At 42.0% G+C, this 10371-nt stretch overlaps 1 long non-coding RNA gene across 3 annotated transcripts in view; it reads right to left on the minus strand.

The window, feature by feature from the left end:
* The window catches only part of LOC309349841, a 153839-nt gene extending 145231 nt beyond the window's left edge, over positions 1-8608 (minus strand). For all 3 annotated transcript variants that reach the window (XR_014160212.1, XR_014160213.1, XR_014160214.1), the window contains exon 1: positions 8256-8608. This is a non-coding gene — a long non-coding RNA (uncharacterized lncRNA). The remainder of the gene's footprint in view (positions 1-8255) is intronic.
* Positions 8609-10371: the final 1763 nt, after the last annotated feature.

Raw genomic sequence — 10371 nt, forward strand, 5'->3', positions numbered from 1 at the left:
AAGGTTTTCTATGAAATAGTTTCTCAAAAGGAGAACACTCCATATCTTTTGAAACCTCTCTCAACCAAGTGTAACAATAACACGATAAAGATTCAGCCCAGTACTCATGTGGCAAATGTGAACTCAGCAATTGCGCCTTCATCCCATTCTGTTTCCCACAGACAGTCCCAACATTCCCATCATGTTTTGTTTTCAAGCTAGTGGTTTGCAGCTGCATTGCATCCATATCATAACATATGGTCCACTTTCCTAAACTGCTCAGCACCTTCTGAAAGGACTGGAACATTTTGAAATGTATTAATTGGCATTTCTACTGTCAGCCCCATATACCCAGTTGCCCCTTGCTTGGGCTACCATTGGCTGTCTCTTGCTTGGATTAGTTTGGGTGGCAGGCATGAGGCAGATTGTCACCTCTCTCCAGAGAGATCTGAGCATGGGCTCAAGAAAAACCACATTTCCAGGATGCTGCTGTGATTTCCCCAAATATATACCTTTTTTCCAAACCATGGCATGAGCAGCATACAAAGTATTTGTCGAGAGCAGACCGGGGTAGCAGGATTGCAGCATGATGTTCTGGTGGTAACCATTATTTTCAGCTATGCTAAGGTAGATTTATGGTAAGTGGGATCCAGCAAATCTTAGGATAACTACATCTCATGATCGCTAGGCTTTGTGCCTCAGCATGCTGCTACCCTGGAATACTCCAAAGAGACAAACATAAACACATGAAAAGAGCTTGTTGGATCAGACCAATCTTGTCCAGCATCCTATTCTCAAAGTGCAACCAGATGCCTGTGAGAAGCCCACAAGCAAGAACTGAGCACAAGAGAACTCCCCCTCCTATGTTTTCCAGCAAGTAGTAATCAGAAGAATACGGCCTCTGACCACGGAGGGAGAGCATAGCCATCATGGCTAGTGGCCATTGATAGTCTTCTATGCATTTGTATAATGCACGCCTCCATGTTAGTGACCATCTGTGGGAAGGTATTCCATAGTTTAACTACATCCTCAACCTTCCAACATGCAGCTTCATTGGATGTTCAGCGTTCTAGTGGGTCAGGGACTGGACTGAGGGGGATGAGACTGAGGAGGAATGGTGAAAACCTTCCCTCCTCCTCCTCAACCTTCCAGAAAAGAGGAAGGCAGTATTGAATTACAGCAGTGGTTTGAGGATGGTCACAGCTCAGATACAGGTGAACAGAAGAGTTGGGAATGTTGGGAGAAGAGAATGGGGAGACAGAGCCAGAGGAGCCAGCTGACACATTATCACTGGAGAGCATTTCTGACCCCCCTTCTCCCAGAACCCGACATGCATTGAAAGTGGAGAAGCAAAGGACTTAGAGACAATTAGCCCCTGGCAGCCACCTTAAGGGGAAGTGCTGTTGCTAGGAAGGAAGGGGGGAAGAGCCAGCGTGGTGTAGTGGTTAAGAGCGGTGGACCGGGTGAACTGGGTTCACTTCCCCACTCCTCCACATGCAGCTGCTGGGCGATCTTGGGCTAGTCACACTTCTCTGAAGTCTCTCAGCTTCACTCACCTCACAGTGTGTTTGTTGTGGGGGACGAAGGGAAAGGAGATTGAGACTCCTTAAGGGGAGTGAAAGTCCAAACTCCTCCTCCTCCTCCTCTTCTCCTTCTTCTTCTGTTGGACCAACACCATTAACCTAAGAGGCAGCATACAGAGGCACTGTGAAGACTGAATATTGATTCGGTAAAAGCTTCCTTGTCTACTTCCTTGGCTGTCTGCCATGAGAGGGGAGAGGATCGGAATTCACTGAAACCTGACACAGTGTTATGAGAGGAAGACAAAATTTCTACTTTCTCCGTGCCATGTTTTATACACTTCTTTCATGAGAGTTTCCATATTTCAAAAAGTGAAAAATTGCTGAGCTTTTTCTAGTTTTGCCCAAAGTTGTTGAACTTTTTTTTGGCAAAATTGGCAAAATCGTTTTTTAGCTGTTTTTAAAGAAAACCAGCAAAAACCCCACTGCTGACATACGTCTAGATTTTCCTGGTTATTTTACCAATTTCTGCCTGGACACTGTTTTTGAGTGCAATATTCCTAGTATGTCGAGGAAATTCCGGACATATGACAACCCTATCATGTCACCTCTTATTTGCTTTTCCCACCTTGGGTTACATAACCATACAGTGATGATCTGACACATCTGTCCTCCATGGCCGGTGGGTCACACATTTGTGCAGGCCTAAACTACCTGGGACGCGGGTGGCGCTGTGCGTTAAACCACAGAGCCTAGGACTTGCCAATCAGAAGGTCGGCGGTTCGAATCCCCACGACGGGGTGAGCTCCCATTGCTCAGTCCCTGCTCCTGCCCACCTAGCAGTTTGAAAGCACCTCAAAGTGCAAGTAGGTAAATAGGTACCGCTCCGGCGGGAAGGTAAACGGCATTTCCGTGCACTGCTCTGGTTCGCCAGAAGCGGCTTAGTCATGCTAGCCACATGACCTGGAAGCTGTACGCCGGCTCCCTTGGCCAATAAAGCCAGATGAGCGCCGCAACCCCAGAGTCGGGCACGACTGGACCTAATGGTCAGGGGTCCCTTTACCTTTAAACTACCTGCACTGTGCTACCTTCTCATATCAATACCTTGAAAATATGTTGCTGCAATGGCTCCCCTGTGTCTGTCAAAGTGCTTGTATTGATTTTTCTTAGAACTGTGTTCAATTGGAAACCTAAGCTTTATAACACACACAAAGAAAGAGAAACCCCTAACCCTATGAGCTTGCCTAAACTCTTCATTGACCTCTGTTTTGTCTGACTACAAAATGATGATGATAGGTAACTGGGAAGAGGGACATTCTGGATACTGTGCCCTGAAGAGAATATTATTGGAATACCTTCTTCAAAGAGTTTCATGTAGCATGAACTCTGCTGCTATTTTGAGGCCAACTTTTTAAAAATCTCACTGGACATCTCATTATATAATTAAATTTGCTTACAGATAGGTAGCCGTGTTGGTCTGCCATGGTCAAAACAAAATAAAAAAATTCCTTCCAGTAGCACCTTAAAGACCAACTGAGTTAGTTCTAGGTATGAGCTTTCGTGTGCATGCACACTTCTTCAGATACACGGTATAATGTCCAGGTTCTTGCATTTAGTAAGAAAGAAGATATCAGTCTGTACCTGTGCAAGTTTCTTGGTGAGGTTGATGGACTTCCATTTCATGCGGCTCAATGTGGTGCCTTCCATAGTTCCAGTTACAGATAGGTAGCCGTGTTGGTCTGCCATGGTCAAAACAAAATAAAAAAATTCCTTCCAGTAGCACCTTAAAGACCAACTGAGTTAGTTCTAGGTATGAGCTTTCGTGTGCATGCACACTTCTTCAGATACTTCAGGTGTATCTGAAGAAGTGTGCATGCACACGAAAGCTCATACCTAGAACTAACTCAGTTGGTCTTTAAGGTGCTACTGGAAGGAATTTTTTTATTTTGTTTTAAATTTGCTTAGATTATGACTGTGTTTGTTCTGTTGAATTTTTTATGCCTCTGTTTTAATTGCTGCTTCTGCTGTTTTATTCTTGGAGTATTTATATAATTGCTGTTTTTATTCTCTTTTTTGTACACTTTCCCTGGGAGTTTTTAACCGAAGGGTGGCATAGACATCTTCCAAATAATAAATAAGACTGCAGCAGCACTTTTTGCACTTCCAACAAATGCACGGAGGTGGGGTGTAAATTGACATCTGATGTTCTGACTAGAGCTATATGCATAAAATGGAATGTGTATAGGTTTTCTGCGCAGGCGACATGCACATAGGGTCTATTCAGATGTTCCATAAAACTTCTGAAATGTTGCTTTCAGGAGTCATGATAGCAGGTACTATCGCAGTTCCCTCCCTTCACATAGTCCCCAAAACTGTGGAAAGGAGTACTCACTAATGTGTCTGAGGGCTGGAATAATTTCAATCAGGAGTAAGGAATGTGACTCCTGAGATGTTGTTGGCCTCCAGTTCCCATCACCCCCATCCAGCATTGTCAGTCATGAGGGATGATGGGACATATAGCTCAAGAAGACTGGGGGAGCCACAGGTTCCCCACCCCCAATTTAGACAAATACCCAGATGTTTAGAAGGTTTAGCCAGTCTGAATCTCTCCAGGCGAATAAAGACTTAGAAATGTCTTATTTTTTATTCTGCATGCCAAAAAATGCAAGTAATCATGTAGCCATATGGCAGTTGTTGTTGTTGTTGTAATTATTATTTATTTCTCTTATTTTCCTATGCTAACGTTTTGTTTTGAGATCAAGAGCCATTTCCAAATAGAGTTGTTAACAACAAAAAATGCTGCCTGTGAACAAGAAAGAGCAGAGGATCAGTTCCTGGCGTCTTTGTGATGCTTAAAACGAGACAGAAAATAAGCATGCTCAGGTCACACAGATAAGCCTCCACACTTTAATTATATTTTTACCCTTTGCTTCTATGAATGTGTATTTTCAAAGTAATAATAAATATTTCCAAAGTCATCTTTCTTAGGTTTTATCTTTAATAACCTCCATACAATATTCTGTCAGATTGTTATTTCAAAAGCTTAAAGAAAGAAAGAAAGAAAGAAAGAAAGAAAGAAAGAAAGAAAGAAAGATTTAATGTAGTCCAGGCACTAGCAACAATCTTAGAGTGGGCAGAGAGTTTTTGTGGGGTGTTCCAAGTTGGTGAGTATGCTTTTCTTGATGTCAAATACATTATGACTATTTTGAGTAGGCAGAAGAATATTTTGTATAGGTTAAAGTAGGTTTCCCATTAACAATTCAAGCCAGGTTCCTGACAGTCAAACATAATGCTGTCTCTGCTAAAATAAGATTCATCGTGTCTGCAGGTTCTAACAAAATAAAAAAATCCTACCAGTAGCACCTTAGAGACCAACTAAGTTAGTTATTGGTATGAGCTTTCATGTGCACGCACACTTCTTCAGATACGGTCGATGGACTTCCATTTCATGCGGCTCAATGTGGTGCCTTCCGTAGTTCTAGTTACAGGTAGGTAGCCATCTTGGTCTGCCATAGTCGAAACAAAATAAAGAAATTCCTTCCAGTAGCACCTTAGAGACCAACTACGTTTATTATTGGTATGAGCTTTCGTGTGCATATCTGAAGAAGTGTGCATGCACACGAAAGCTCATACCAATAACAAACTTAGTTGGTCTCTAAAGTGCTACTGGAAGGATTTTTTTATTATTATTTTGCAGGTTCTAAGATAGGCAGAGCTGAAAGGTAAGTAGTGATTAAAATTATTTTGAACCAGATTGTCCTGGCTTCTTTTGATTGATGCATGGGCTGCAAAGGTTTTACAACCTGGAGAAAATGGCAATGCTTTCTGTTCATTAGGCAAATTATGAGAACCAAATACTGAGCCCTACTAGCTAGGTAGAATTAGGCTGGTTCCGGATGGGTTATTTAACTGAGCATTCTTCCTGATTTGGTTGCAAAAAGTTGGGATTTAGACAAAATGTGCTATTTATTGGGTGTTCATTCTGATATATATATGAATATATTTTTTTGGCAGGGAGGTTCAGAGATGTTGTGTTAAGAAAATATTATCCTATACTCTCCAGGGTGTTTACTTATCACTTTCCTTACTGCAAGAAGTGTGGAATTATTTTTGCCTGGACAGGGTTGTGGGGAGGGGGTGCAGGGAAGTAGTTCTGCTCTAAATCAACTTTTAATTATGGAACCTGACTTTGCTGGTATATGTCTGAATTCCACCCCAAAATATTGACAGTCTGGAAAGACCCATACTTGCACACTTTCCTGGAACACGGCCACACTATGAAACAAAGAGGAGAAAAGAAAATGTTACAGAAAATGTTAGCAAAAGCACAATAGCCTTTATCCCCCCCCCCCTCATAGATGAAGGATTAATGGCAGCTTCTAAAGGTCACCACTAAACATTCGGTTGATACATCCAAGCAGGAAGGGTCTTGTGCCTGAATCCAGAATGTGCTTTTCATAACGAAGGACATCAGGCTTCTTATATTATCAGAGAACTGGGGGCAAACACAAGCATTCTTCTTCACAATTAAGCCAGATTGCTACATTCATAAATATTGAAAGATTTCTTTAGCACTGTGAAAGCAATTGCCTCTTACTTAGAAGCAAATTGCATCAGTAGCTTGATGATGTACAGCAGACTGCCCACAAAGAGGCACTCATGGATCTAAAGACCTATACTGCATTGTACATTCTGCTTCAATTCTGACAACAGAAACACATTGAAATGGCAAAGTTCCAGGCATGCAGGGCAGCTGTTAGCTAACACACAAATCGTTGGGCTCTCATAAGTAAATATATTGATAGCAGCTGCCTCAATTCCCCCCCAGAAAAGCCAAAAGTATGCCTCAGCTATTGCAACCCTAAAATCTACCGAACATGAATAATGCAAATAAGAAAAATGTTGTGCTGCTATGTTGATTCAGGAATGCTTTATATGCTCATTAGCTAATGCATATTATAACTGAACTCCTAGAGAAGTCCGTGTGACAGCCCCATGAATGCCAAATGAATGTGTGATGATTAATAGTGTTTCAATGAATATCAAATGATTTTTTAATGACTGAACACTTAACATTTTACTGTTGATTCTTGCAGAATACAGAGGCTCTCAAGAAGCTGATCAGAAATGACAATAAGAGAAAGCTGCTTGAATTTAGACACAGGGTGTCCTTTTCCAGAAAAAGGTTGTAGAGTCTATGACACTTCATAATTTCATTGTCTACTTGTGGCATAGTTAAAACAGCAACAATAACAAACCTGCAAAATATCAGTGAGTAAACTCTAATCATCAGATTATTTAATTCACATAGGATTTTTCCCCAAATTTGTTTTAGTTTATGGACCTTTGTATTTCATGTGTGTATCCCCACGTAAATTCAAAAGTGCCATATTATGTCCTACTGACCTTGGTGAGTCAGGTGCACAAAGCAGAACAGCCTTCATTAGCCAGCTCAGTGCCATGCAGATGTTCTGGACTGCAAATCACATCAGTCCCATCTTGAAGACACCAGGTTGTCGAAGGCTCAGGTGGAGCTTCATGTCATGCACCCATGAGGCTGGGATTTAAGAAATTAGGATTTAAATAAAACTGGAAAGAGTCAATAATAAAATGTACAGCTATATCTCAATGACCAACAATATCTAATATCCTAAAGCAAAAAAATATATTAAGGACAGAGGGATGAATGCACCAATGAAATTTAATATCCTATATTGCCTTGCAGTTTGCAGTCTTCTTATCTAGGTTCCTAGACCCTAAAAGAGGATTCTGGATATGTTTTGAGTAGATAGGATGAAGTCCTTTATTAAGTAAAGGACAATCCAATAATTAACACATAGCTTAGGACAAAGGGAAAGGTCAGGTATAAGCTGAGTGCAGAAATTTCTCAGTGAACTTTAATATTCCATAATGACAAATTTAATAAAGAAAATGGCTGAGATCCAATGTGCAACTTTAGATATGCCCAAGTTTAGATATGCTTCCCCACCCCTTAAACAGCATACTACCATGTTTTTGTTGTTGTTGCTATTTTATCAGGCATATTCCAGCCTTTCCATGTTAAAATCGCCTACCTCGTAGCAAAACGTCACAACACCTTTGGTTTGGGCGGTTAGGCATTGGTAGGGGTATTATTATGCTGATGAGTTGGGGGGGAGGAGTGCCATCACCTCCCCCAAATGTTGAGGGGTAGTCCGATAAAGGATTCCGGGGGGCGTTGCCTCGTCTGAAACCTACGGAGGCTAGGGCGTAAAGTGCACCCCCAAGCGGTGACCCCTCGGGGAGCACCTAGGGATGTGCATCTCAGGGGCTCCCCCTGTTGGAGTTAACCCCTCCCAGTCTTTACTGGATAGTCTGATAGGACCAATGCCTAAAGCCAATACTGCTCCTACCTGTAATCAATAAAGTTGTGGCCAATTTTTGCCCATTAACCTTAAATTCTGGTGTCCTGTGTCTTTATTTCTATCCAACTTGGGGGGGGGGGAATCGCCACGCAATCATTCTTTCAATCAATCAAAATGCATTCTTTGCATTAATAGTAGTTTTCTATGGTTTCAGACAGGGGTCATTCACTGCCCAGCTGTAATGGCCTGGGTCTCTCCCACAAACGCGAGACCACTCTGGCAGTCAATTATTTCAGATTTATTGTTCAAACAAACAAACCAGGTCGGAACTCAGCTAACTGCCATCATCCTCAGATAACACAGTTGCTGGAACTAAGCCCCACCCCTTTTTCCCCAACAGGAAAACCCCCACCTCCTCTTCCTTTTCTTTTCACGCTTCTCGTAAAGTCTCATGATCTTACGAGATTTTGGAGAGGGCACTGCCGGGATTCCTGGGTCTGGGTTACTGTCTGGGCTGACAAGCTGCATTCTTTCACTCTGGCTCTCCCTTCCCTTCTCCCTAAGCCCAGAGATCAAGTTATGGCTGCTCCTTGCCCCTTCTCCCTCCCCTCTGCATTCCATTCTTATCTGCTCTTTCTCTATGCCAGTGTTCTCATTCCTCGTCAGTGAAGGAATGTAGCTGACACCAACCTGGGGATGGAACCTGCATGTAAGGCAGATGCGCTGCCACAGTTCCCCAATGCCAGACTCTGATCCAGTGCTGCCAGAGTAGACAATACTGGGATAAATGTTAAATAGTCTGGCATGGTAGGCAGCTTCCTATGTTCCATGGGAAGCTCAGTCAATCACCCCCAAAAACTTTATTACAATATATATTACAGCTAACTGTAGCGATATTACCACTGTCCCTCCTTCCTGAATCTCTTTGGTAATCGTCCTAATGTTTGGAAGATCACATTGCAGTAGATGGGTCATTGATTACCCCCTGTGTTACTATTTGCTGCTTTAAGTGGGTGGCCATATTGACAAAAAGTTGCATACTATAGTGCATTGCTGTCTAGTGAGCTCATCATCTTTTTTCAGGCCATTAGTCTCTGTTGTGGGTAACGTAGTAGGCCATAGATTACAAAAATAGCACACATCTCTCTACCTGCACCATTTCTGGCAGACAACTAGCTTCTCAGAGCATCTATGAGTAATTGCTTGTTTAGTATTGTGGTGCAATTCCCAGCAATGTGTTTTGTCAGCCAATGCAGTACTGTTCCTAATATCTCATACGAGTCCCACCAGATTAGATTTATCACATTCATAGGAGAATATGCATCAAGGGTAAGATTTATAATTTATCAGAAATCTCCACTTTTAGCTATCTTTATTTCCATCAACAGATCAGTTCTAGAGCATATGGTAATCTCAACCATGAAAAGCATAATAAGCTTCAATGTGGCATTTTCAATTAGCTCCAATTTTTGTGCTCAGGTGCTAATTATGTATACCAACAACTATGCCAAACTAACCTAAAGTTCTGCTCTGAAACGTGAAATTGCACAGCTCTAAGCTTAGCCTGTGTTTGGATAAAAATAGGTTTCTTTTCTTAACAAGTATAATTATAGGGAGAACCAGCTAGCTTTGTGTTAAGAACAAAACTACAAGGACAACTGAAGAACAGAAAGGAAATGGAGTTTATGTTGAAATGCTTTATTGCAGAAAGTTACCGTGCTCAAAACTTTAACAGGAGTACACCGATAATTCATTTATTTGGTTATTTTGGTCATTTTGGATCAATATCTTCCAAGAACATTGTATGAACACACAAAAACACAAATTTATTTTGTCTTTAAACATTGTGAGGACCTCCTGGATCAAGAATCAGCTCTCTAAAATTCTGAGCACAACTGTCCTATGTGGTAACCAATAGAATTAAGGTTAGATTATTTCCCTCGACATTAAAACTTCAACCAGAATGGTCACTGGCTCTCCTTGGCACAAAGGGATATAAAAGTTTCCTGTTTGGCTTTGGGGTCTTTCTAAATCAGAGGTGAGCAGCCTGTGATGCTATGTTCATCTACATTCGCATAATAAAGTATTCACTTAAGTATAGATGCATACTCTGCAATCAAAGGAAAGGGGAATCAGCACCAGCCTATTCTGTAACTAGTGGAGTGGGTGGTGCTGTGGTCTAAACTACTGGGCCTCTTGGTTTGCTGATTGGAAGGACAGAGTTTCAAATCTGTGCAACAGGGTCAACTCCCGTTGCTCTGTCCCAGCTTCTGCCAACCTAGCAGTTCAAAAGCACACCGGTGCAAGTAGATAAATAGGTACCACTGCAGTGGGAAGGAAAATGGTGTTTCCATGCACTCTTGCTTCTGTCATGGTGTTCCGTTGCACCAGAAGCAGTTTAGTCATGCTGGCCACATGACCCAGAAAGCTGTCTGTGGACAAACGCCTGCTCCCTCGGCCTAAAGGGAGATGAGTGCTGTATCCCATAGTCGCCTTTCACTGGACTTAACCATCCAAGGGCCCTTTAG

The sequence above is a fragment of the Podarcis erhardii genome (genome assembly GCF_964252035.2).
Source record: "Podarcis erhardii genome assembly, chromosome: 9".
NCBI classification, from domain to species: domain Eukaryota; kingdom Metazoa; phylum Chordata; class Lepidosauria; order Squamata; family Lacertidae; genus Podarcis; species Podarcis erhardii.